Source organism: Protomyctophum bolini (genome assembly GCF_963924005.1).
Source record: "Protomyctophum bolini genome assembly, chromosome: 20".
Taxonomy (NCBI): domain Eukaryota; kingdom Metazoa; phylum Chordata; class Actinopteri; order Myctophiformes; family Myctophidae; genus Protomyctophum; species Protomyctophum bolini.
The window spans coordinates 32,657,778-32,684,186 of NC_137881.1; the positions used below are offsets into that span (position 1 = coordinate 32,657,778).

General features: G+C 43.1%; 1 long non-coding RNA gene across 1 annotated transcript; it reads right to left on the minus strand.

The window, feature by feature from the left end:
• Positions 1-21,843: 21,843 nt before the first annotated feature.
• Positions 21,844-24,029, minus strand: LOC308335651. The gene is made up of 4 exons (XR_013966068.1): positions 23,992-24,029; positions 23,676-23,708; positions 23,518-23,565; positions 21,844-23,236 (listed from the first exon to the last, which is right to left on the minus strand). It is a non-coding gene; the product is annotated as an uncharacterized lncRNA (long non-coding RNA).
• Between the last annotated feature and the right edge of the window lie 2,380 nt (positions 24,030-26,409).

A 26,409-nucleotide genomic window follows, 5' to 3' on the forward strand; every position in this document is an offset into this window, starting at 1 on the left:
CAAATATTATGCAAATCTTCCACAGTGAATCCAAAAAGTTTTTGTTCTATTTCAAACAATAATTCTTCTCTGTGCTCCGACATTGTCTCTTTACACTCACTCAACACTTGGTAAACAACGTGTCTCCCTCAGGTTCTGGCAAGACAGTGGCTTCCTCGCTTCACTGCTCTTCCATAAACCATCTTGATCACCGCAGTTTAGTGTTAGTTCCGTGCGTTAAAAGTCGTCCTCCTCCGTGATAAAACGTTTGATCTCGGTAGGACCTCCAGATATTACACTCGGATCAATACAGTCTTGCACACGATCGTTGTGTATCAAAAGATTCTTCGTTTTATTAATTTCACAGCAGGAGAGACATGGTACAAAACATTCAGAACCGATCAGAACGTGGTTCAAACTTAACTCCCTCTCTTTCCGCTCTGTGTGACCCCACACAAAGCATCCCACTGTGAAGTGTGTACTAACACTGCCACCTATTGGCGGGTGGTGGAAACTATGGATGTAAACATCTATGTGACTTAAACAGGTAATGTCAAACACAATCCTTGTAGGTACTACACTCACAACGTAGATAGATCGGCTAGTTGAACTATTTTAAAATGTTTTTCAAAATAGTAAAAAATGGCGAATAAGGGTTTTTCCCCTTTTACCTCCTTTTATGATGATTTCCTGTTTTTTTGGGGGGGGGGGGGGGTGGGGCATAGGTTTTGAAGGAATTTGAGATTCACATTTCTTAATTGCTGTTGGTAGGGCGTTCCACATTTTAGTGGCATAGAAGCAACATCATACTAAAATTCAGCGAAGCGAATGTCTGAATGTCTGTCTGTCTGAATGTCCCTGACAGCGCTTTATCTGCTTTATCTCAACATTGGCTGGCCCAATCACTCCCACTTTTCACACAGGCATGGACCATAATTATATGGAGGTCTTAATGGAGCCCTTTTTCCAATTTGACACATTAATGATTTATAATGAATTTATTAGTGGATTAAAAAATGCAAAAATGGGTATTGTACTGTCAATATGACATGAATATGAATGCAAAGTAGCGGTCCATGTGTGGACAGGCTACCTGTCGCCGTTGTGCATGGTGAGATGTGTGCAAACCGTGTAGTTTATCAGGAGAAGAATACCAAAGGATGCAAGATTTATTAGTGAATTAAAAACACAGCCGGCCGCAGTACCCCCCCACGGCCACAAGAGGGGGGCAAATATCTCACAACGGGTAAGGGCTAGTTTATTTAATTCATTGTTTGAGCCGAATCTGGGTTGCATGTGGTTTGTTGAACTCCCTCTGGACTTCATTTACATTAAGGAAGTATTTAGACAGGTACATGTGTATCATGTGTAGGTGGGATGGGACATGTGTAGGTGGGATGAGAGCGGCTAGTTTTGGAGAGCTTTGTTTGTTTTGTCCTTGATTATGTATGTATTAATGTACTTGTTGTATTCTTTATTTTCTGTATGTTGCTGGACCCCCTCGAAAACTAGATGATACATCTCAAGGGGATATCCTTTTTCTCGTGTAGTGAATCCATTCCAGCAGCAGCCTATGAAACTGTGCAGGGGTGAGGTGGGTTCTGGGAGTATAAAGAAGGATAGAGACTGAACTGGAGTTTTTCCCAGGTGTAATGATAGTTTGTTATCAGCGAGCCAGTTGTACTCTGTCCAATGTAATGTTAACACGTAGGCCTACATCTTAGTCAATCACATTTTTTTTACTTTTTTTTTACTCTGACTTTGTTGACTTGTGACAATGAAGTTGACTTGTTGAAAAGTCGACTTTGGTTACTGTCCTATTGTGTTGTGGTGCACACACCATTGAAATGTAACCCTAACACACACCATTGCAACACACCTCAACCGTACACACCTCAATACCGTATTGGTTTGTTGTTCCTCACCACACTCCTTGAAACCAAAGTGTTTCCAAATAGTGGTTGTACTTTTATTGTTGATGAAAGGGTGGTGCTCTTTCACTCATCTGTGATGAGTGAAAGAGCATCACATTTGTGATGACGGCTATGGTCGTTTTTAGCCCAATGAGTGTTTTTTGTGCATAACTAATGCTTGGAATGGATTCAGAATCGTGACAACCCCCTAGTTTGACACATCACGTTCTACTTAACACTTAGGGCCGATTCATACTCGCTGTTTCGGCGCTGTAGTGCCGAAATGATTTCGGCTCGTCAGAAATTTTCAGTAGCACCGAAGAGCCGAACCTCAAATGACGTCACATTGTAGGCTCTACAGAGCCGAACCGACTTTTATTCGGCTCTGTATGAATCGGCCCTTAGTCCGCCATTGCCGCGTAGATCAACGGCAATTGGTCTTTTATAGTGCTTGTGATTGACCAAGTCATAATGCTACTCACGGTAGCATCGGGTTGCTAGTTGGTGTTGTCAATAACACTGAATCGCGCCATCTTGATCGTCGTGCCCATAAACATCCATTCTATCTGTTTCTTTCGATCGCCAGTATCTCCTATTCCTTGTCCCAGATGGCATTTTTGGTCCAAACAAGGTTTATTCCACGGCCCAGAGACGGCGCTGTGATGTGCCTCCATTATGTTTTAGCAGCACCCACGGTAAACATGTAATGATGATGCATCGTCACACACCCTAACATAAGATCATAACTTCCAGTCTGGGTTTTTTGCTCTTCAAGATAAGAGTTAAACAGGGAAAAATGCTGGCGTGAATTATATCACAAGTTATCAATAAATGACGGCAGGCTAAGCGTCACACCATCATTAAATGTTGACATCTTGCCGTATATAGGTAATGGTATGATCACATATAAAACCTTATAAAATACATTGCTCAATACTGACAGCCGCTCAGCAAGTGGACTCATTCATTTAAGTCTTTTTAAGTATATAGGCAATATTTTAGGCCAATAAAAACACATTTCCCACTCCACACCCCTGGCTGCCGGACTATAGGCCTCCAGTTATTAAAGTCCCTCCTTATTCACTTGATTTCAGATCGGAGTCCAGACTGCAGGTGAAGACGAACTCTCCAGACTCATCAGAACTGCAATACCCATGATGCATCACTCCCAGGTGAAGATGAACTCTCCAGACTCAGCCAGGGACGTTTCTACTGTTGTTTCGACTGACCTTCAGATTAGGGATGCCACATGGTGACCATTTGCCCAATCGAATATTCTAAAGCTCTGGCGATTAATAATCGATTAATCGACCCCCCCCCAATGATTTTTTTAAATCAATATCAGATAAAACTTTTAAGATTTTATATTATGCACATGCCATGGTCACATAACCATTATATGTTGAGTGCATGCTTTTATGGTTACAGTTTTATAATCAGTTTTGATGAGTAAACCTTTGTGGAGATCTTCTCAGTGCCATTCAGGATGGAAAATTAAATCCATTTGGATTTGGGGAGAAGTAGTTTCATAAGGGGTCTACACTCTAGTCTACACCTGCCTTCATTTGATCTGATTGTCTGTCTGGCAGGCACTTAACAAGCGATCGTTAACTGTGTCTGTTAGGCCGCAGTCACATCTAGGCGCCTCATGTCACACCTTTCAGACAAGCGTCTTATCAATGTTTTATGGTTTCATCTGTCTTGTCGTTTGTCGCATCAATTGACCACAATGCTTTGCGGAATCTGGGCGGTGCGTGGGCGGTGCGAGGACATGCGGAAACATCCACGTGTTGCCTGTTGTTGTCCTTACGCTGTTAGCTGCGGGACACAGTAGCTAGTAGCTAGCGTTGCGTGTTGCGTCTCCACTTTATCAGTACCACTACCACAGTAGGTGCCAAGTCTGGCACTGATTCCGTGTGTATGTATATAGCCTCCAGGTACGCAGACTAAGCATGGCATCATTGTGGAAAATTAATATTTTCTGTTAACAACGACTCCATTATTTTTAATAAAGCGCATCCATTTTACCACAACACACGACTTGCTGCATTTCAGGCTGTTAGCCATGGGGCGCCTGGGCGCACGGCTCTCTCCTATCTGCAGTCAGACCGTTCAGCGTTACTTCAGGAGAGGAGACGACAGATTGCAGTGGACACCTCGATGTTAATGTTATTAAAAAAAATGAGAGAAAAAAAAGGGGGGGAATCATAACATTTCATGCCCAAAATGATTGTTTGGGAGCAGTAGCATTATAAGTCATGGCTACGACTCTTTCATAACGAACTGAAAACATGTTCATTCATATTAACAGTTTTATTTTATTTTAACAACCAAATCATATGATTTTGAATCATATGAATCATATGAATCAAAATTTCTGCTGAGACAGTATTTGAAATTTTAATATAGTCGCGTAGTTTCAGCGATGAACGATGCACACCGAACGTTAAGCAGCTCAACCCTGAAACACAGCAGCAGCTCAATGACGAAGCTCCGTCTTTTTAAGCTCTTTTTAAGCCCTGTTTTTTAACCACTGCAGACAGCATATGGATTTTAAGGTTCGGATACACAGTTTTACTGATGTGCTTTTTAACTGGATTGCCGACATTCGGACTGTCAGCCCTGGCCTGTTGCTAGTTTTACAGCTAGCCTGTTGCTAGTTTGACAGCTGCAGCTGCTAGCTGTCACAGCCGTGGCACGTTAAACAAGCGACTTTTTCAGTTTATAAGTAGCTCCGGTCCATTCTGTCAATGCAGCGTGTGCGTGTGTACACGATAAATATCTAGTACATTTGTATATTCACGTACAGTCGTACAAGTAGGCTACACAGCATAGGCACTCAGATCATAACACAGGGCAGAATCATATAAGCATTAGGAGTGAAAATGCATGCACCTTGAATTATAACGTTTGTTTTAATTTTCTGTTCGGCCACGACGGGCAGGGATTATATTTTCCTGTTGAATTGCTTACTGGAACAGACCAAACTACTTTTCGTTACGAAAGTGCATAGGCGCTTTCCTAAGTTTCCTCTTCCGTGTCTGTACTCTGCAGAAAAAAAACAACAGAGTGTGAAAAGACCGCCCAGTGCAGCGTAACAAACGGACCTTCTCTCCTATTGGTTGGCGGGTAAACCCAACCCTTTTTGTCTTGTGTCTGGTGCCGCCTTGTTCTTCAGCATGTCGCCTACAAAATGTTTTATGCCTCGTGTCTTGCCCCCCCCCCCCCCCCCCCCATGAAACACGTTTGTCTCATCAAACCACGTGACTCCCATTAGAAATGCATTGGGAGCTGTCTTGTCTGATGCTTTTCATCAGACAACCATAAGACGCTTGTCTGAAAGGTGTGACTGCGGCCCTATCAGACAAGCGTCTTAGGCCGCAGTCACACCTTTGAGACAGCCGTCTTATCAATGTTTTATGGTTTCAGCTGTCTTGTCGTTTGCCGCATCAATGTACCACAATGCTTTGCGTAATCTGGGCGGTGCGTGCCTGCGTGGGCGGTGCGAGGACATGCGGAAACAGATCCACGTGTTGCGTTGTTGTTGCTGCTGTTAGCTGCCGGAGACAGTAGCTTGTTGGTTGTGTGTGGTGAAAAAATGGTTTTTTGGAGAAGAAAGAGGGCTCTTGTCCTGGCGATGTTGGTGGCGAGGAGAAAGAGGGAGAGGGAGACGCGCCAGAGAGAGCTTGTGGCTAGGAGATTGAGGCAGGAGGAGGAGGAGGAGAGAATACGAGCGAGGGAGATTCAAATGGCCCCTCCGGTCCGTAGAAGGAGGCGAGTGTGGGTCGATCCGATCTTCCGAGTTCGGAAACAACTCGGGGACGGTCACCAACTTTATTGGGAGCTACGGAGGGATGAAACCCGTTTCCACCAGGAATTCAGGATGTCTATCCAACAGTTCGATTTCCTGCTGGCGAGGGTGACTCCAGAAATCCAGAAGCAAGACACTTTCTTCAGGGAAGCTATACCTCCCGCTGAACGTCTTGCTATCTGTTTACGGTAACTACTACAGTAACTATGTTACGTTCATTTTGTTGATTACCCACCTAGTAAATGCATCGTTAGCTCGAAAACTCGCCAATCAGCTAACGTGTGCAGCAAGGAATGCCATGTTGACTTAAATATGTTACTGTAAGCTGGAAATCATAACAGCACCAGGAATGTAAATGGATGTGAGGATGAAAGATAATATTATATAGGCCAGGGGTCCCCAAACTTTTTCCTGTGAGGGCCACTACAGAGCTGCATAGTGCTTGTACTGTACATACTGTACAAAAATGAGCAGCTGCGTACGTCCGTGCTCTCATCCAGTGCTAATGAAAAATAAAAATAAAATCCTATATTTTGGCTATTTGGCTATTGCTTGAGGCAGGCGGGCAACATAAAAATTTCCAGCTCTGTTCAAATGGCTTTTTATAGCTTATATAGTTACCTACTGTAAAGCAGCAGGTCTTACACTTTAACATGTCAAACTCCATATTAATTAATATGATTTTCTGCCGAGGATCCCCATGTGAAAAGATGTGTTGGGAACCCCCTGGTCCAGTGCGTCATGACGCACTGGACCAGGGCTAGGGAACCCCCATGCAAGTAGCCCAAGTTTAGACTCGTAGCGTTTTTTCCCCCGATTCGGACGATATCACAATCATGGGCTACCATGCAAGATTTGTGTTACAAAAATGAAAACAAAAAGCAAATCGCTGGGTTAAAGGCGTTCAAGTGATTCTGATGCTATATTAACACATTTTGCAACACACTTCTCACTTTGAGAACCACCACTGTAAAAGCAATCATACAGATCATAATCCAATTCCAATTCAAAGGAGATTCATTGGCATGAGAAAACAAATGTTTACATTGCCAAAGCAAGTGTCACAATACACTAAAAAAAGGTGAAAATGGGGGAAGTATTTTGCAAACAGAGCTATGTCATTTGCATCGTTATGCTAGAACATGGTATAAAGCTTTTTGAAACAAACTGTCACTTTGGGACAAATGACATTTATTCTCAGGACATGCCATTGTTCTCCAGAGCCACTATTAAAGCAATGCCATTATGATTATAGATCCGGTATATATGGATGCTGAGGTTCTGTAATATTAATAATGCAGAGCTAACATTATCTTATCAACATCACTTGTAACATGTCAGTTCAGATTGTGTGTTAACGTTGTGATTATTGTCTCTACCTATTTTACAGGTATCTTACCACTGGTCACAACTACCTGGCCATCTCCAACAGTTTCCGTGTTGGCCGCTCCACTGTGGTTGGCATTGTGCCCACTGTGGCAGCTGCCATCTGGAACACCATGGCTGAGGACTTCATGCCTGTGCCAAAGAAGGATGATTGGAAGGCTATATCCGATGTATTTGGTGAGAAGTGGCACTTTCCTCACTGTGTGGGTGCCATAGATGGCAAACACATTGCCATCAAGGCACCCGACAGATCAGGATCGCTCTTCCACAACTACAAAGGGCACTTTTCAATTGTCCTGCTGGCTGTGGTGGATGCTCTTGGCTTGTTCCGTGTGGTCGACGTAGGTGCGTATGGGGGTGGCAGTGACGGTGGAGTACTTGCAGTGTCTCATTTTGGGCGGGCTCTGACGAGGGGTACACTGGACCTTCCCGATGATGCCCCGCTCCAAAATGCTGAGCACCTGGGGCCACTTCCGTACGCCTTTGTGGCGGATTTGGCTTTCCCTCTGCGCCAGAACCTGCTTCGCCCATACACACGTCAGTCGCTCCGCACGGACACCCACCGTGTTTACAATTACCGGCTGTCCCGTGCACGGCATGTTGTGGAGAGTGCCTTTGGTGTGCTGGTGACGAAGTTCAGAGTGTTCCACGGAGTCATCGAGCTCAACCCTGACCACGCTGAGAAGGTTGTGAAGGCTACCACCGTCCTCCACAACTTCATCAAATGGGGCCAGCAGGACGCAGCCCACATGCCTCCAGTGGAGCCGTCGCTTGCTGCAGGGGGAGCAGTCAGGAGGAACTTTGATGGTCTCCAAGTGCAAAACACTTTCAGGGAGTACTTTAACTCTCCAGCCGGTGCGGTGCCGTGGCAAGAGCGCCATTTGTAATCCCCTGTGTCTTTATTATTATTTTTTTTGTTTGAAGATTATGGCCTGTATTTTGCGTGTCTTACCAGTGTAGTACCAGGTCTTATTCCCTAACTTGAGTAAACTAAAGACCTGGAGGCGTGATCAATGCCATTTGGCTATTCAGAGTGGCCAGAGAGCATTGATCACGCCTCCAGGTCTTTAGTTTACTCAAGTTAGGGAATAAGACCTGGTACTTAAGACACGCAAAATACAGCTCTGTGAGTTCCAATGAACCTGAGAGCGATGCCGTCCAGGGTCACCCATGGCGGTAAGGTCAAAGGGGAGGTTCCATTTTCTTCTTTTTTGTCCTTTTTAGTTAGAAGATTGTGAGTTCCAATGAACCTGAGAGCGATGCCGTCCAGGGTCACCCATGGCGGTAAGGTCAAAGGGGAGGTTCCATTTTCTTCTTTTTTGTCCTTTTTAGTTAGAAGATTGTGAGTTCCAATGAACCTGAGAGCGATGCCGTCCAGGGTCACCCATGGCGGTAAGGTCAAAGGGGAGGTTCCATTTTCTTCTTTTTTGTCCTTTTTAGTTTGAAGATTGTGAGTTCCAATGAACCTGAGAGCGATGCCGTCCAGGGTCACCCATGGCGGTAAGGTCAAAGGGGAGGTTCCATTTTCTTCTCCATTTAATTTGTCTTCTCCTTGGATCGTCACCTTGTAGTGGTGGAGAAGCTTGTGAGTTCCAATGAACCTGAGAGCTATGCCGTCGGGAGCTTTGCTCCTGGTAGGGTCACCCATGGCGGACAGCTCAAGGGGGAGGTTCCAGACGAAGTGCGATCCAACACCTCTACGGAGGACCAGACACATGCTGCCATTCCAGGAGCATCACAACAGCTGGGAATGAGGATCTGAAGGCTGCAGCAGGAATTTGAGCCCCTACTATTCTTGAACTCTATGCGACTGGATCCTGACCCACATCTGTTATTGACTGCTTAATGGCTGTCTGTGTGCCCGTCTCCCCATGTGATGCAAACGCAAAGGTATCCTCCCGAAATTGAATGTACACATGACATCCCTTATTTCACCTGACAGTGGATGACCACCACAAATGAGCTGGACATCCTGCAGTCAAAATAGACCAAATAGACCAAAATGACCAAAATTTCCATCCGGCCCGGTCAGAAGCTAACAGCACTGTTACAAGCAACTGTCTACAAGCTACAGGTCCACAGTGTCATGGAGTACGCCTCACTCCATGATGAGTGCTCCACCTACAAATCTCAGTCTACTTGAAAATATTCAGAGGAATAATAAAAATAATTTGAGTTGACCAGGAGGACACTGCCAGTACAACACTCAACATCGACAGCCATAGCCACAGAAGACACATTTCTGCTGCTACAGTCCTTTACAAAATGCCCCCCCCACTGCCCTAGGGACCTCCAGGACATGCTCCCTCCACCACAAATCAGATGGCGAAACACCCACCTTATATGGCACAGCTCCAACACCCCCCCCCTCCCCCCTAGGCTCCAATACACGCACATTGGACAGAACCTTTCTCCACACAGCTGTCTGTGGGTGGAACAGCCTACCAGAGCATGTAGTTGACTCCATCACAGCCAATGGCCTTCAAGCCTTTAAACGTGGAGTTCATAGACACCTCCTGACCACCCCCTCACACTGACTGTTGTGCTGCAGTGAACCGTAGGATTGGCCAATGGAAATATATATGCAGTGACAGATGACACTATGATCCCAGGTAAATGTCCCTGTGAAGCAGTAGTAACATGTTGTAATATGCATTATCAATCTCCCCACTGACATTATTGAACACACTGAGCTTGGACATATACTGTCTTATCACTGAAATCAGTATACACATGCTTTTTAAGTTTATATATACCTGAACTAAGTTGTTACATGTCATTTCTGATTGTGTGTTAACATTGCGATTGATTTTTCTCTTCCTCTTATCCAGACACCATGCCACTGGTAAATAATATCACTACATTTGCAAAAGCGTCCTCATACCAAAGTCCCTCATCACAGCTGAGTTGACACGAGAAGTTGATGATCAGTCTACAGTGAGCAGTGTCCCCATGAGCTACACACTATTCCTCCTACTTCCACAGCTGACCTACGTCACGCTGACAAACCAAAGGATTCCTAGTGCAGCTACAAAATAAACTACCATCCGAGGTAACGTCCCTGTTAAAGCATTAGTAACATGTAATAATCTGTATTCTCCCATTCCCCACTGTCATTGCTCAGTGCAAACATGTACATCTGCTGTCTTTGATTCATGTCCACCTATCTCTGCAGAATGTGCCAAGTGGATAAGATCTAGGCCAAGCTGCTCAAAGAGGAGGCCTTCCTGGAGGGACCAGACCACCTGATCTCTAGAGCAAAGGTCAGGAAATGATGTGTCTGCCTGTGTAACTCTGTTAGTAAGATTGGATATACTGCTGTGGTTGGATACCACCTCCCCAGCCACTGCAGATATGCTACTGTATGTCCAGAGATTATAAAAATACGTGTGAACATGTGTGCAGGTACTCTGACCTGGACCAGTGGATCTCCCAGTACCAGACGGCCTTCTCCAGGCTCTCTGACCTTGACCAGTGGATCTCCCAGTACCAGACAGCCTTCTCCAGCCTGCAGGCTATAAAGCTGCCCATGCCTCGGTGAGATACAGTGACACTGTGCTGTCATAATGTGCACTCCTTGCAAATGAACCCATTAAGACTTCAGCTCCATTCTACAAAACAGCAGATTCTTCAATAGCTAAAGTATAACAACGCTTAAAACACCAAAAGGGGTTTCCGTCCTGAATTTGTTAACAAGATCAACCTGGAATGGCACTGTGGATTGAACTATTGGTGCACAGGCCTTCGTCTGGCTGGCAGAATGTAGAACAGCAGGAATACTATTTAGGATACTAAAACATTTATCATTGTGAATATTGTTCATTGTGTAGGAAACACCACTAGCATATGGGACGCTCCTTTCAACACTATTTCACTGGCATTATATTTTTGCTCTAATCCATCCATGTACACCTGAACTATAATTATCAACCATGCTTGTTAACATTGATGATTGTGTACCTCTATTACAGATATCTTTGCACTGGAATTGTCCATCACTCCATTTCCAAAAGCTTCCTCATACCATAGCCCCTCACCGCTGCTGTCACGTAGTGAGTACGTTCATCAGAGAAAGGTGACAAGAGGATGGAACGGGGAACCTTCCAATTCCAAGACGGCCACTCCACCTCCTGAGTCACTTGGTAATCATGATATTGTAACACTTGGTGCAAATGGTCTCCCATAGTGAAGTACGTAGACAATGCTCACTTTCATGTGACCCAAAACATTAACAAATAGCCATTGAAAAACATGTCATAATCATTCATGCGAAGTCATTTAGGACGAATGGATCAGCAATGGATCAGTCGTCTACTGTGTAACCCTTTAAAAGTTTTGAAATGCGACACATTTGGAATTACTTAACTGCAGTGTATCCTGCAACCTACTCCGCAGGACTTATTTAGTTATTAATTTGTTTCAAAGTGTGACTTTAATATAGTGTAAGCTGAGCTTAGGTTGCTACCAACCGAATTTACTTTTAGACATGGTTCAAACGAAATTTGCTGGAGAGGGACCAAATGCTTAATTGTTGCTTATTTCTTTTGGTCCGGATAGCGTTCCCCACAGGACATTGTAAACGTAACCAAATATGCAAATGAGACATGGTCAGGCCATGGATCTATTGACAGAATAGGCTATTCCTGTGGAAGATTATTTAACTGACAAACTACAACAGAAGGTTGTTTTGTTTTTGGATATTATCAAATATCTGTGAAGAAAAACAGTGAGTACATTTAATAGTCACTTATAGGCTCATTAAAAAAAGGAAAAGGCATGCATTTCAGGCTACGGACAGAGGGCGTAACACACACACACACACACACACACACACACACACACACACACACACACACACATACATGTCTAGCCACCCCTCTGCCGTTTTTTAATTCATGACAAAAAAGTCAAATAAGGGTTACATTAACATAGGAATTGATTCTGAAAAAAACAAAAACATGGTAATACATACAAAAATAAATAAAAAATGGGCGGGAAATCTATCTAGACGCAAATGGGCGTGGCCTATATGGGGAGAGCTTCCTCCAGTGCAGCCGCCTACCCAACCTGTCCCACAAATCAGAACTATACAAACTATACAGCCTCTGTACAGGCTGAACAAACCATATAGGCTGCACAAACAAAAACAAAAGGAAATAGGAGCTGTACATACAAACTTGATACAAATCAAAACCAATACAGTTGTACCACAAAATACAAATATCAAATGTGGATTTCTAAATATTAGATCTCTACGCAAAAAAGGAACATTAGTAAATGAAATCATATCAGACAATTGTCTTGATCTATTTTTTCTGACTGAAACTTGGCTGGGTGAGCAAGAATATGTTAGTTTAAATACAGCCACCCCACCAAGTCACACCAATGCACATATACCTAGAGACAATGGGAAAACTGGAGGTGGAGTGGCTGCCATCTTCAATGCAAGCCTAACAATTAGAGCTAGAGCTACATACAAATCATTTGAAAGCTTGATTCTCAACCTTTCACACCCAAGCTGGAAATCAATACAGCCGCTGATAGTCATTACAGTGTACCGCCCCCCCCGGCGCTTACACACAATTTTTATCCGAGTTTTCAGAATTTCTATCAAGTCTAGTTCTCGAGTCTAATAAAATCATCATAATTGGTGACCTAAATATTCACGCGGACATAGGAACTGATAGCCTGAATAGAGCGTTCATCTCATTGATTGATTCAATCGGTTTCTCTCAATGTGTAGACAAACCTACACACATTCACAACCATACCCTTGACCTCATTCTGGTCTATGGTATTACAATAGAGCACCTCACAGTTTTTCCAGAAAACCGTGATCTCTCTGATCATTATCTGATCACCTTCGATTTTACATTGATCGATTATACACCACTGGACAAAAATGTCCTTGGCAGAAGTATATCCGAGAGCGCTGTAAGCAAATTCAAGGAAATAGTTCCATCAGCCATCAACTCAGTATATTTCAACAAAATAGAGGACCTTCACACATATAGTTCTCATCAACTCGATCAACTTGTTGATAGTGTCACATGCTCATTTCAAACTACGCTAGACTCTGTTGCTCCCCTGAAAAGGAAGGTAATAAAGCAACAAAGGCTAGCCCCGTGGTACAACTCGGAAACTAGAAACCTCAAGCGAACGTCTCGCAAACTCGAAAAGAAATGGCGTTCAACCAAACAGAAAGAATCATGTATAGACTGGCAGAATAGCCTCAAAATATACAAAAAGGCTCTCGACACGGCCAGAGCCACTTATTATTCATCCCTAATAGAGGGAAACAAAAGTAACCCAAAGTTTCTTTTTGATACTTTGGCAAAACTGACAAAGTTTTTCATGTCAAGGACCCCAAAAATATATGTAATTGGCCGCCGACCCCCATCTGAAAATATGTTGTTCCAGGGACCCCCCATGAAGCAAAGATTGAGTTAAAAACGATCGCTCTGACAGAATATATATTCAAAGATTTGCAACACATTTTCACGATTTTTCAAAAAAATAATACGAGGCACCGAGTGCCACGCTATGAGCTTGTAGGTCTGCTACTTTTCAATAGCTAAAGTATAACATACTTCTGGGGGAGGAGTAGTGCGGCAAAGTATAATTGTCATAAAAAAAAAAATATGGCCGTGGCTCAGTGGTCCAGGCACCTTGGCTGGTAATCCAGTCTGGCAGTGTGCCGCGGCCTCGACTCCCGATCCTGACGGCCTTTACTGCGTGTCTGGGACCCCATCTCTCTCCCCATTTCCTGCAATTGTGTTGCGTTGGTCGCAGTTTTGGGCGTCCGCCAGTGCCATGTGAATGGCCAGCCGTAGTTTATTTTTGGAGCTCTGACTCAGCTTGTCCATTTCATGGCCAATGAAATAAAGGAAGTGGTGTGTGTCGGGTTGCAGGTCATGGTCATCTCGGAGCTGGTGCAGGACATCCCGCTCAAAGGCACTGGGCTGCCGCTCTGACCCTGCAGGGCCTGTTCCCTGCCCAGACCCAGAGGCCGTCTGCTGCTGCTGACTGGATCCTGTTCAACAAAGGTTCAACCATGTTTATTGCATTGACCTGAAATTGATTTTTTTATTGTATTACACAATGACCAATGTCAAATCTGACTATAGTCACACAAAGTTTAAATCAAATATTACATTGGGGTTGAGTTGTTTTTGTCTTTGCTTTGTACACATGTTTATGGCTTTTCTGTATCTTACCACTTTCACCATGTGATGGCTGACCAACAGAGGCGGGTGGTCTGGCCTGATGGTTCCTGGTGGCAGGGTTCCACTCCCTGTAGGTGTGACTGCCTGATATGAAGTAAGATTTAATAGCATTATATAGAGCTTGTATTTTTTGGCGTTTGACTTGCAAATCCCAATGAGTTGTCTAAAGATCTTACCATTTCCACTAGCCGATGGCAGCACAGGCCTCTGCTCAACCACAGCAGAGGCCAGTGGTCCAGTCATCTGACTGGCTGACCCTGCAGAAGCCTGTGGTCCAGTCAGATGACTGGACTGGACTGGACTGGACCACTGCTGGTTGGCCGACCCTCCTCTGCCTCTGCCTCTGGCTCTGCCTCTGCCTCTGGCTCTGCCTCTGGCTGTGGCTGTTACTATGAAGTAAGTTTTAATCACAATATGAACCTTCAATTGCTTTTGGGTAAGATTCTTAAATGGAAATGGTTTCATTTGGAATGTCTTACCACTTTCAGCCATCACTGGCTGGTGACCTGCCTGGTACCCAGGTACCGTTGTTGGCAGTCTGTGGCCTGGTGACTGACTGGACCCCCTCCCTCGTCGTCTTGTGTAACAAACTGCTAGGAAGTAAAGTTTAATCATAATATGATATTGAGCTTGAATTGTTTTTGTTGCATTTGTAAATGTCAATGACTGTCTTTTACACCTTACCACTTTCACCAGCTGGGGACTGCATATACCCGGGTCCAGGGGTTGTGGGTCTGTGGTCTGCTGCTGACCAACTCGGCCCTGCTGCTTGGCTGGTGCGAGCAGGTGTGCTGTGACTGGCAACTATGAAGAAGTTTAATCATATGATATTGAGCTTGATTTTCTTTTGTCGCATTTCTAATTGTCAATGTCTTGTCTGTACATCTTACCACGTTCAGCAGGCTGTGGACCTCTCTCCCAGGCTGGCGCTGCCAGCAGAGACTGGGACTGTCTGGGTTCGTCCTCTATTAGGTAATGTTGCAAACATGTCAGTAGACCTTTCTATTGGAATTGTAAGCCCTAAAACCTAGCAAAACTCTAGCAAAGTGTAATTTAGTTTGGATAACTATCACAACATGTCACCTGGTACATTCAGGAACCCCAAATCAAGTGTGTATTCTGGGTCCTCCTCCACAGCCGCTGGTGACCACGTGTCAGTTGGCTCTGAAATTGTATAAAGTCTAAAGTAAGGTTTCATGTCTTAACATTTAGAGCAACGAAGGAATAAGAAAGCTTCTGCTGGCTCCCTTCTATGAAGTAAGGTTCAAACATTTATTGAATTTGTTGTTCTTGTAAACATTTGTTCTGATTAATATGCATGTCTTATTTTTACCCCTTTCAACAGCAAACAGGTCCTGCCTGGAAATCTGAGTGGCATCTGTAAAGTAAGGGTTAACATGTTATTGAATACAGCTTTATGGCTTGATGTTGAATTTGAAATTAGTCGTCTTATTACTAATATACATAATTCTCTTACCACTGTCATCAATGTAGGGTTGGCGCACTTGGTGAAGCTGCACACTTCTTTCTATAAAGTTAGAATCAAACATACATATATTGTGTACACCTGTATGGTTTGGATTGGTGTTGTTTGTAAACGGTTATGATTAACATGCATATAATTACCTCTTTCAGCAGGAAACGGCGAGCTGGGAACCTGATACGGAGGGAGACTTCTGTCTATTAACAAATGGGAAAGAAAATAGAGGTTCAGCATTCCCAAGATTCAAAAGAAAAACAAATACATGAAATACAACACATTTCCAGAAATGTCATCATAGATAAGGTAAAATCAGCACTATTAAAAGTGTACAGATGCTTTGAACTAGAATCATCCTAGGATTCTCTCATGACTTTACAAAGGTCTTCAGGAAATGCAAGTTCACAATACATTGCAAGTTAACGAAAGGTGTGCGACAAATTTGATAAACATCTTGGGAGACAATCTTTAAATTCTCCAGCTCAGAAAAGAAAAAACAAGGCTCTGGATGTTAGAGATGAGGGGATGCTAATGTTTTTGATAGAACTGTGTTCAGTCAAATTCACAACCACATGGTGAATGTCTGTGTAGAGCACCACCTCAAAATAATTATCTATATTATATATACAGATATATTAGAGAAGTTATACATAATTTATATTATATAAATATCCCCACAATAGTATATAACTATATCAATAATTTAGTTTTAACATTTTACATGAGGGGTTTCTGGAATAGCGATGCTGGCATTACAAGTAGACCAGGGGTTCCCAGTAGATCACAAGGGCTGTGCAGGTAGATCACATGACATGCCCCTAAAAAAAGTTCAAAAATATTTCTGGAATCTGCCACTTGAATTAAGGGGACTTGATTGATTGACATCAAAAAGGGCCTGTCAGCTCAAACCCACTATTTTGTTTTCAAGAGTGTATTGTATTATTATTATTTTGTATACAACTTTGTAATGCTACTGTTTGTGTGCAACAGCAACACTCTTGAAAACAGAGTTTTGATGTAAATCAATCAAGACACCTTCAAGTAGCAGATGCCAAAACATCTATTTCTCCATATTTAAATTACATATTTTTAGGAGCATGCCATGTCGTCTACCTGAACAGCCTTTGTGATCTGCTGGGACATTGCGATCTACCTTTTTTGCAGCCCTGGTGTAGAGTGTTATTTCATTTTATTTTTTGGCAGTGCATTTGATACTTTATCGTATGTACAAGGATGTAGACAATGTGTACAATGTGCTACAATGTACAATGTAGCAGAGTCTCTTCGGCACAAAGACTGAATAGAAAAGCAAAACACTGTAATGTGACAAGCATTTATCTGTTCTTTTCCCAAATAAAAGTAAATTACAAAAAGGAAAAAGGCTCTAAATGTGTGTTCTTGCATTTGTTAACAGTCATGAGCAGTGTTGCCAACTTAGCGGATTTGTCGTCATATTTAGCTTCTTTCCAGACCCCCCTAGCGACTGAATTAGTGAAAAGCTTCTGGCGAGAAATCTAGCTTTTTTCCCCTGGTGAATTGGGGACAAATCGTGTTGACAGGCGCCAGATATGCGCCAGAGATAAAATCTTTTTTTTTTTTTCTCAGCCTCAAATCCGCTAAATTGGCAAAACTAAAAGTGGTCGGCGCGTCTGGTCTGGCTCACAGGTCACAGCAGGCTCAGTGGCTTCCTCGGCTCGGTTATGTGCACACTGCACAGACCATACTCTAAGGCACAGACTGTCTACCAGTGCTTCCTCCTTTCTTGCTCTGCCTAGGCGAGTGCGCTCCGGTGCGGTATTTCCGAACGCGCCCCTCGAGCTCGACAGAGCAAGAAAGGAGGAAGCACTGGCAGCTCAGTTTAGTCTGCTAGTAAAAATAAAATACACACTCGGATGCATAAAGTATTAACCTTCTAATTCCTGTATGGATCGGAACAAAATAGCGTTCTAAACAGTAGTTGAATTGAGGTATGTTTTTTTTTATATTACAATGAGTTTAAACGATGTGTTATCAAATGAAGAGATGATACAAACTAAGTGCACATAAATGACAAAAGTCGCTAGGGACGCAAAAAAGTCGCTAGGGGCGGCGCGCGCTACGCGCGCGCATATCCCACCCCTGGCGACTTTTAGCGACTTTTCGAGGAGCCACTAGCTACTTCCGTCACTGGAGAGTTGGCAACACTGGTCATGAGTAATATGCGCCTCACCACTGTCCGGGAAGAGGTGGCGGCTGTGACCTGCTGGGTGCTGCTGCATTCCATCTGAGAAAAGTTCCAAACATATTTATTGTGTACAATTCTTTAAGGGTTGGTGTTGAATTTGGAAACAGTCATGAGTGATATATGCTTCTTACCACCGTCGGCAAATAAGTGGCTGGGACCTGCTGCATAGTGCTGCTGATGCTGAGTTTCATCTGAGAAAGGTTCCAAACATATTTATTGTGTACAATTATTTAAGGGTTGGTGTTGAATTTGGAAACCGTCACGAGTCATGTGTATTATTATTACCTGCATTTCCAGCATAGAATAACTCCTGGGAGTCCTGGCTGCCGTGCTGCTGATTGCTGTCTATAAAGGTTGAAAGATATATTGTAAAACTTTGGCCTGTTGTGTGCTGCCTCAAAACGGTCATAACAAATATTTCTCTTACCATTTGGAGGTGGGAAATTGGAGGACGTTTCTCTCTCCGTGACATGGGGCTCCAGAAACGACATAATGTCGTAAAGTGGCCATTTGTGGGTGTCGATCCTCCCTTCACTGCCGCTTTTGGGGGTTCTCAGCGCTCTCCTTGTCCTCGTATACTGATTCCTCAGTCCTGTCCACCTATCAAAGCACTTTTGTGCTGAGTATGCAAGACACGGAAATGAAGCATAGCACAAATCCAAAGGGACACCTGTCCATTTGGTAGATATACGTACTATAGGCCTATCAAAACGTTAAAGAATGATTCACTCAATCAACATGGTTTGTATTCTGTCCTATTCAAATTGTTGCCCAAGGCAATACATTGCAGAGGTCTGGGTTTACTCTACTCATCATACAGTGGAGTCTACTGTATGATGCCTGATCCCTACAACAAGTATCTCTCCTTCATATCGTGTGTGCAGTGTATAATCACAGTATGATACACGTATCGACAGGAATACAAGCAGAGTGGGCACCTCGATCATAAATAGGCTATTTTGTCCAAAATGTAGAAGTATTTGGAAAATGACATTAAGTACCGGTAATATGTCCAAATCAGGACGTATATTACTTAATGTCATTTTCCAAATTGAGACTATATTATAGTCTCAATGCTGCATCATCTTACATCCTTCAAGGTATTGTTTATTGGGAAAATGAATTTATATAGAGGATTTGTAGCAATTACGCCCGAACTTTACGCAGAGCTCGCGTTTGCGCGCACACGCGAGCCCTATACGCGCACAGCACATATTAACTGGATGCGTGGGGCACGTGTACACGCGCGCGCTTTGAAAAGCCGTGTGTGGCTCGACCGACCGTATAGGGAATGCACTTGAATACGGTTTTAATTTCCTTCTGAATATATTTGAGACGACGAACACATTTGAGACCCGGCCTCTTTATTAGCGAGAGGCCGAGAGCCTATATATACGTGAGGCATGAAGATGTCCACAAAATACGTGAAGCCTATAGAATAATCAAAAAGTCAGATCAAATGAAGAATAAATCACAAACATTGCATCTGTGCACAGTTACACGCGTTCGGAAATAGCGCACTGAGGAGAGCGCACGGTGCAATGCAAACTAGCCTAATAGGCTAGTGCGCTCCTCCCGGTGCGCATTTCCGAAGCACACATGTAGCAAAATGTTAGCATTACTAGACCTTATAGTCTTATTTAAGCATGTTCAAATCATTTAAACACATTTTGATGTCCTTTTTTACATTTTACATTTGGAACAAATTGCCTATATTTAATAGAGGTGCTGCAGACCCTTCCTTGCATGGTGCCAACCTATGCTGTTACCCATCCCATGCCATCTTATCCTACGTTAGGCTATATCTCGCCTACTTACCATCTTCGTTTATCTCACGGCCAATACCCACAAAGGTTGCCCACCGCATGTCCTTCCTGAAGTGGAAAGGATGGCTTTTGGTGTAAATAATGGGGAAATTGGAAACACAACAAATAAGGCGTTCATCAAACGACGCCATGATGTCTGCGTGACTGCGTCCCTGGGGGTTACCTGCACACAATCGGTACCAGATAGAATCGACAAATCTGGTACTGATTGTTGAACGAACTTAGTACCAGACTGGAGACAGCTGCGCGTAACTTGGAGACTCCAAGTTGCGTCCGGGCGCACGGCTGTCTCCACTTTATCAGTACCTCACAGTAGGTGCCAAGTCTGGCACTGATTCCGTGTGTATGGGCAAGTCATGGCTACGACTCTTCAATCTCCAGTCCAATGCGCACTGCCCATGCGAACTGAAAACATGTTCATTCATATTTAACAGTTTTATTTTATTTTAACAACCAAATCATATGGAATGGTTTGAAGTAGGCCTTCATTTATAATATCGCATCCTCTGTGTAAAGCACTGATGTCCTTTTATATCGTTGGTCCGTGCAGTCAGACGGATAACTATTGATTATGGGTCGGGTGGAATAACAAACTGATACGAGGTGGAACGAGAGATCTGAAACTTCACGGAGTCGACGTGACACCTGAATTATTTGATAGCTTGCATGCAATCTCTTTTGATATGCTACTGTACTGTTTCTGCAGTTTATAAGTAGCTCCGGTCCATTCTGTCAATGCAGGGTGTTGTGTTTCTCTAGGTACTGGACCCTCGTCCGGTTCTGGCAGACCGGTAGTGTGCGTGTGCGTGTGTGTGCAGGCTGGGTGGTGTGTGATAATCTCTCTGAATTATTCCTTTGGTACGACCCGGGAGAACGATAATAACGGGACAGTCAGACAGTATCGCCAAGGGTTCACAATTTATTATACATGTAATCAGTGGGACTGAACCAATAGGTGTCATAGCACCACCCCCCTCAGCTCAGCATATAAGGTAGCTGGACAGGCATAGGGAATAGGAGGTGTTTTACCCAGGATCTTTCCTGTTCCAGTCAGGCTGTGTGGCGTGTGTTTGTGCTCGTAGCATCGAGGTAAGCTCTTGGTTTTACTACTATAGGGTTACCTGTCCCTAGGTTGATATGTCAACAACCTTCAGTTTATTTATGTTTCTTTTTCTTCGTCAGAAACTGTGGAGCTCGCTGTTAGTGACAGCCCTGTCAGCCTGGGTGTATAATTCAGAGAAACCAAGGTAGGCTTGCTTCATATCGCAACGGCACAAACAAGCCTTTAATTCATGTTGAACTGCCTTCCCGTTTATTTATGCAAACCCTTGTCTCGTTGTTAGACGCAGTTAGACGCAGAGGCAAGCGGCGAACGAGAGCCTGGCTAATGTGTGTGTGTGTCCGTGTGTTTACACAACAGTCTTGAGGTAGGCTTGCGTCCGTATTGCAACAGTATAGCAGTTTCGCTGTTATGGTGCGAGTCCTCATGATGTGTGTGATGTGTTTGTTGCACAGACGGTGATCCGAAAGAAATACACTGACAGGAGCCTGGCTACCCAGCTAGCAAGTTATGGCGCGCCGCCTGCGGGAGGCGGTCGCCGCGCGCCGCCGATCGTGTCCTCCGCCGGGCGCGTCGCACGATGTGGCCGCGTCGTTCTTGATCAGCGTGTGCCGTGCGCGCCGACGCGCGTGTAGCCGGCGCCCCGCTTCTCTGCCGCGACTCGAACGTCAGCTACGACGGCAGCAGCAGGACAGCGTGGAGCTGTCTTATGACACCCCCCCCCCCCCCCCCATATGACCCCGCACCCCTCGATCCTCCCCCATGCTCACCTCCCTCCCACATATTTATAGAAACATAATAAAGCAGCAAATGTATACTTAATTTTGTTTCTTTATTAGGAAAAAAAAAGGTTACAATGAAATCATTTAGGCACATAGAAAAAATATGTAAACAACCAAGTTTAGAATACAAGTGGTTGATTTTTATGTCATTTTGCTGAGAATGCACTTTAAGACCACTCTGAGAACCACTGGCTTCTAAAATCTATAAAACACCAACTTTCCTGAAACCACCAGAACATGTTGGATAAGATTGTGTCCACATTTCCACAGTTTTCTGAAAAACCTATGTTTCTATATTAGTGGTTCTCAAATTATGTTATGTCAAGGACCCCAGAAATATTATGAAATTGGCCGCAGACACCTACAGTATCTGAAAATATGTTGTTCCAGGGACTACCCAGAAGCAAAGATGAGTTTAAAAACGTTTGCTCTGAAACAATATATATTCAAAGATTTGCACATTTTCAGGATAAAACTAAATAGCAGACCTACAAGCTCGTAGCGCGGTCCCTGGAACAACATATTTTCAGATTGGAGTAAATCGTTTGAACACCAATGATACAGAAACATCTAGGCTTTTCAGAAAACAGTCATACCATTCAAACACTTTAACCATAATTTTAAAAGCTGTTAGATTGTTGGCAGATTTACAAGCTCACAAGCTTGTAGATTTGCTAATACTAAAATGTGGCCCAAACACAGTGAACGTTTTAACTAAAATCTGCGAGGATTTAGAAGACATTTTGTGGAATCAGTTCAAGTTTAATTTCTATAAAACACCAAGTCTATTCTGTGTGGAGTTAGTTATGTAGGCCCAGTAATGTTGCAATAACAGTTACACAGCAATAAACAGAACACACAATCGAGATTCACCTTTTGAGCAAGAAATCGTGCAGCATACATTCAAGAGTCCATTTGGAAACCCCTATAGCGGTGGGTTTGAACCCTTTTCATGCCAAAGTTATTCACCATTTGAGCCACGGACCACCATTTGATGAGCTGCCTGCCGTGCCTGTCCGTTTCCTTCCTTTATGAAGCCTGACTGGTGGTGGCCGCCAGCAGAAGTTCCAAAATGCACCCTGTCCAACGTCTCCGGCTCTCAGACCCCAGGTCCCTGTCACTGAAGTCCAAGATCCCCTGGTTTTAGCCACTTTAACCATTATTTAAAAAGCTGTAAGCTGTTGAAAACGAGTTTGTAGATTTGCTAATTTTGAAACATCGTGAAAATGTGGCACAAATCTGTAAATATATATTATTTTGCAGCAAATGTTTTAACTAAAATCTGTGAGGATTTAGAAGACATCAGTTCTCAAGTGTAAGTGCTTAAGTCTTTAAAACACCAATTCTCTTCTGAGTGGAGTCAGGAGTTTCTGAGCGTAGCAATGTATGTATGTCCCCATGTCTGTATGTCCGAGCACGGAAAGCTGGGTGCGTTCCTTGAGGTCTGGATGTTGCGTATAGTAGAGGGTCAGGGAAACCCGACTGGTGGTAGCCTTTCCAGCAGAGGTTGCATTTGAAGTCGATAGGTCTTCCTCCAGCGAAAGTTCGTCTGAAATCACAGAATTAATTAAATAAATTATTGTGGGATAACGTTTTGATGGATGTGAGAACCACTGCCTTAACCCATTTAGACCTGAGGACGCATCTGTGTCGCCTCATAGGTTCATCTGTTGAAAAATAGCAGATCTACAAGCTCATAGTGTGGCACAGAGTGCCACAGTACTCATCATAATACACCTCAGTCATTTAAAATGTTATGATGGTAACAATGGTACACAGTTACACATTGTTGGGTGCCAATTTTCTGTCCTTGGTAAAATGAACAATTACCTTAAATTAAAGAACGATGTCTCAGCTCTGTACAGCATGTCACCTTGTCTGTAAAATGAAATCAAATTCAAGTCAAATTTCTTTCAAATGTAACAGCAAACTTGAGGCAAGAGAGCTTGTAGCATGCAACCTTAATTCAGTGGTAGAAATGTTCTTACCGTTTGTACGCCCAACAGATCCAAGTCCTGTGTCTGAAATCACAGTAACAACAAAATGGTAAACATTGTATGTACATAAAAATCAATTTGATGAAAACAGAAGATCTACAAGCACACAATGTGCTGCGAGCTTGTAGACCAGCTATATTCAGCATGCAACCAAGTGTAAAAATCAGGCTTAGAATAAAACAACAAAATGACTAAAATGACAAAAATTAAATCAAAATGTGTTGTAATTAGACAAATCTTTATTTGCAATTGTGGCCTAGCAAAGTTCCTTTAGAGGAGACAACAGAGAGAAGAGTAAAAGAAATACCTGCATGGCAATGCTCATTTTGGTCACTGCATCTGCACCTATAATAGAATAACAAAAAAAGTCTGTTTTAAACATTAGCCTACTATGTGATATTTTTTACATTTGCAAGACAGACATTTGACGAAGATTTAGCCTTGCAGACCCCACATACACACAGACCCCATGCTGTATTGATGTGGTACCATAGGAGAAGTTCTAAAACAAAGAATGACAAAAAATGTGATTTACAGCTAAATGCTGTTTATGTAGTCTACACAAGCAACGTATCAAATCTTATCTAATTCGAATAATTGTGTTTAAGGACTTATCAACACAATAAGAAGTTACCTGTTAAAATAGCATGAGTTATACGTTTGCTAATGCTAACCTTATCCCCTCGTCCAAACAATAGATTGCCCAGGTAGCTAGGCTAGCTAGCTAGAGGGAAACATACACAGATAAAGATCGAAACGATTCTAACACGGGCAATTACACTACACACGGTAGATATCGGATATAAAAATACACTGACCTTTCAACTGAATTTCTCCGGAGAAAAACTGTGTAAGAACTAATATAAGCATTTGTTGGAGAGTCTTGTCTTCTGCGACTGCCTCCACCCCCGTACGTCGATTCAACAAAAACAACAACACTGCAATGCATGCCGGGTAAAGCCTCGGCTCCAGGCTAGGTAGGCTAGCCTGAACTAAAGTTATAATTATTAGTCTGCAGGTACATATGATTATTATTATTATTAATAACAACAACAATAATAATAATAATAAATATAACCGCAAGAAGAAGAAGTAGAAGAAGAATCCACTTAATTATATTCAATAGTTAAAAAATTATGTATTTTATACATATAATGCACATCCTTGTCTGAGAGAGAGAGAGAGACGGGCGGGGGAGGCAAGCCTTATGTCAGCGTGAGGAGGGACTGTAAATCGCTGTAAATTCACGATCGCATTAAAAAGTAACTGATCGCGACCGTTTGACGCGCGGACAGCGGGGGGAAGTCCAAGCCAGCCCGGGCGTGCTACGCTGTGAAGGCGACAGCGGGAGGCGGTAGCTAGCGGGGAAATGTTAGCTGGGTAACGTGTGTGCGTGGGTAAACCTGCACACTGAGTCTAGAGGTAGGCTTGCGCCCATATTGCGACAGTATAGCAGTCTTTGTCTTATGAATGAAACTGAGTCCTCATTATATGTTTATATTACACAGACGGTGTCCCGACCGAGCAAACACACTGTTGTACCAACCACCTGGAGTCCCTGACCATCTTAACAGGGTATGGGCTAGTTTGCATAAGCAGCAGTGCAAAGTACATTTAAGGCAATTTATTAATTACTGTATAACTGTTTGGCTACATCAGTGTTGTAGTCAGAATCTGATTCTGAGTACAACCAGGAAAGCACTTTAGCTATATGGTCAATTGGAGGCTAATCAAGGTTTATGTTCCATTACAGATCGGGACTCATACTGTGAACCGCTGTTCTTTTTATCTGTTTTTATACTTTTGAATTCAAGTCTATGCTGCTATAGTTTTTATACTTTTGAATTCAAGTCTATGCTGCTATAGTTTTTATACTTTATTGGGATTGGATGATATCATATAGCCCAAGTGGCGTCTTACTCACTTTTACTACTTTAACCAAAGAGTTAACTAGTTAATCGCCAACGACGGATATATTGGTTTCAGGATTATATTGCATAGTTTCACTCATGGACTACTGTCCCTTTTACAGTGCAGTGTTCTTTTGGGCTTTTAGCCTTTCTTATTGATTTGCAGTGTTTTTAATGCCAACCATATTTGGCTCAGAGTGATAGTGTGCTTATGTTGCAGTGCTCAATCTTGTGTTTACGGACCTAGGAAATGAGTGTAAATTAGTGCAATCAATCCAATTCCTTATCTGTGTAGTGAACGACTTGATAACCCCCTATTGGTATCTCTGTAGATAGTGAATATACGTTTTTAAAGGAGATGTCAATACTGTGAATACATGTATGTTTTTAAAGGAAATGTCAATACTTTGTACATTCTGAGAATAAAGTTATACTCTATGAAGCAACCGACAGTTATTGTTCACTCAAACTGAACACTTACCTTGGTATTCCGGGTCTCCCACCCTGTAATTGGGAGTGGCGTAGTATTACTGTGACATTAGGAGTACTTGGCGACTCCACTTGGTTACATACACATACAGAATTATACTGTATATACATTGGATCCTCATGTGACGTCTCCAGTGGCTAACAAGAAGTCTGTTACAGTTCAGTTCAGGCAGTACACGATACATATCTAGTACATTTGTATATTCACGTACAGTCGTACAAGTAGGCTACACAGCTAGGTTAGGAGTGAATGATAAAATGCATGCAACTTGAATTATAACGTTTGTTTAAATTTTCTGTTCGGCCACGACGGGCAGGGATTATAT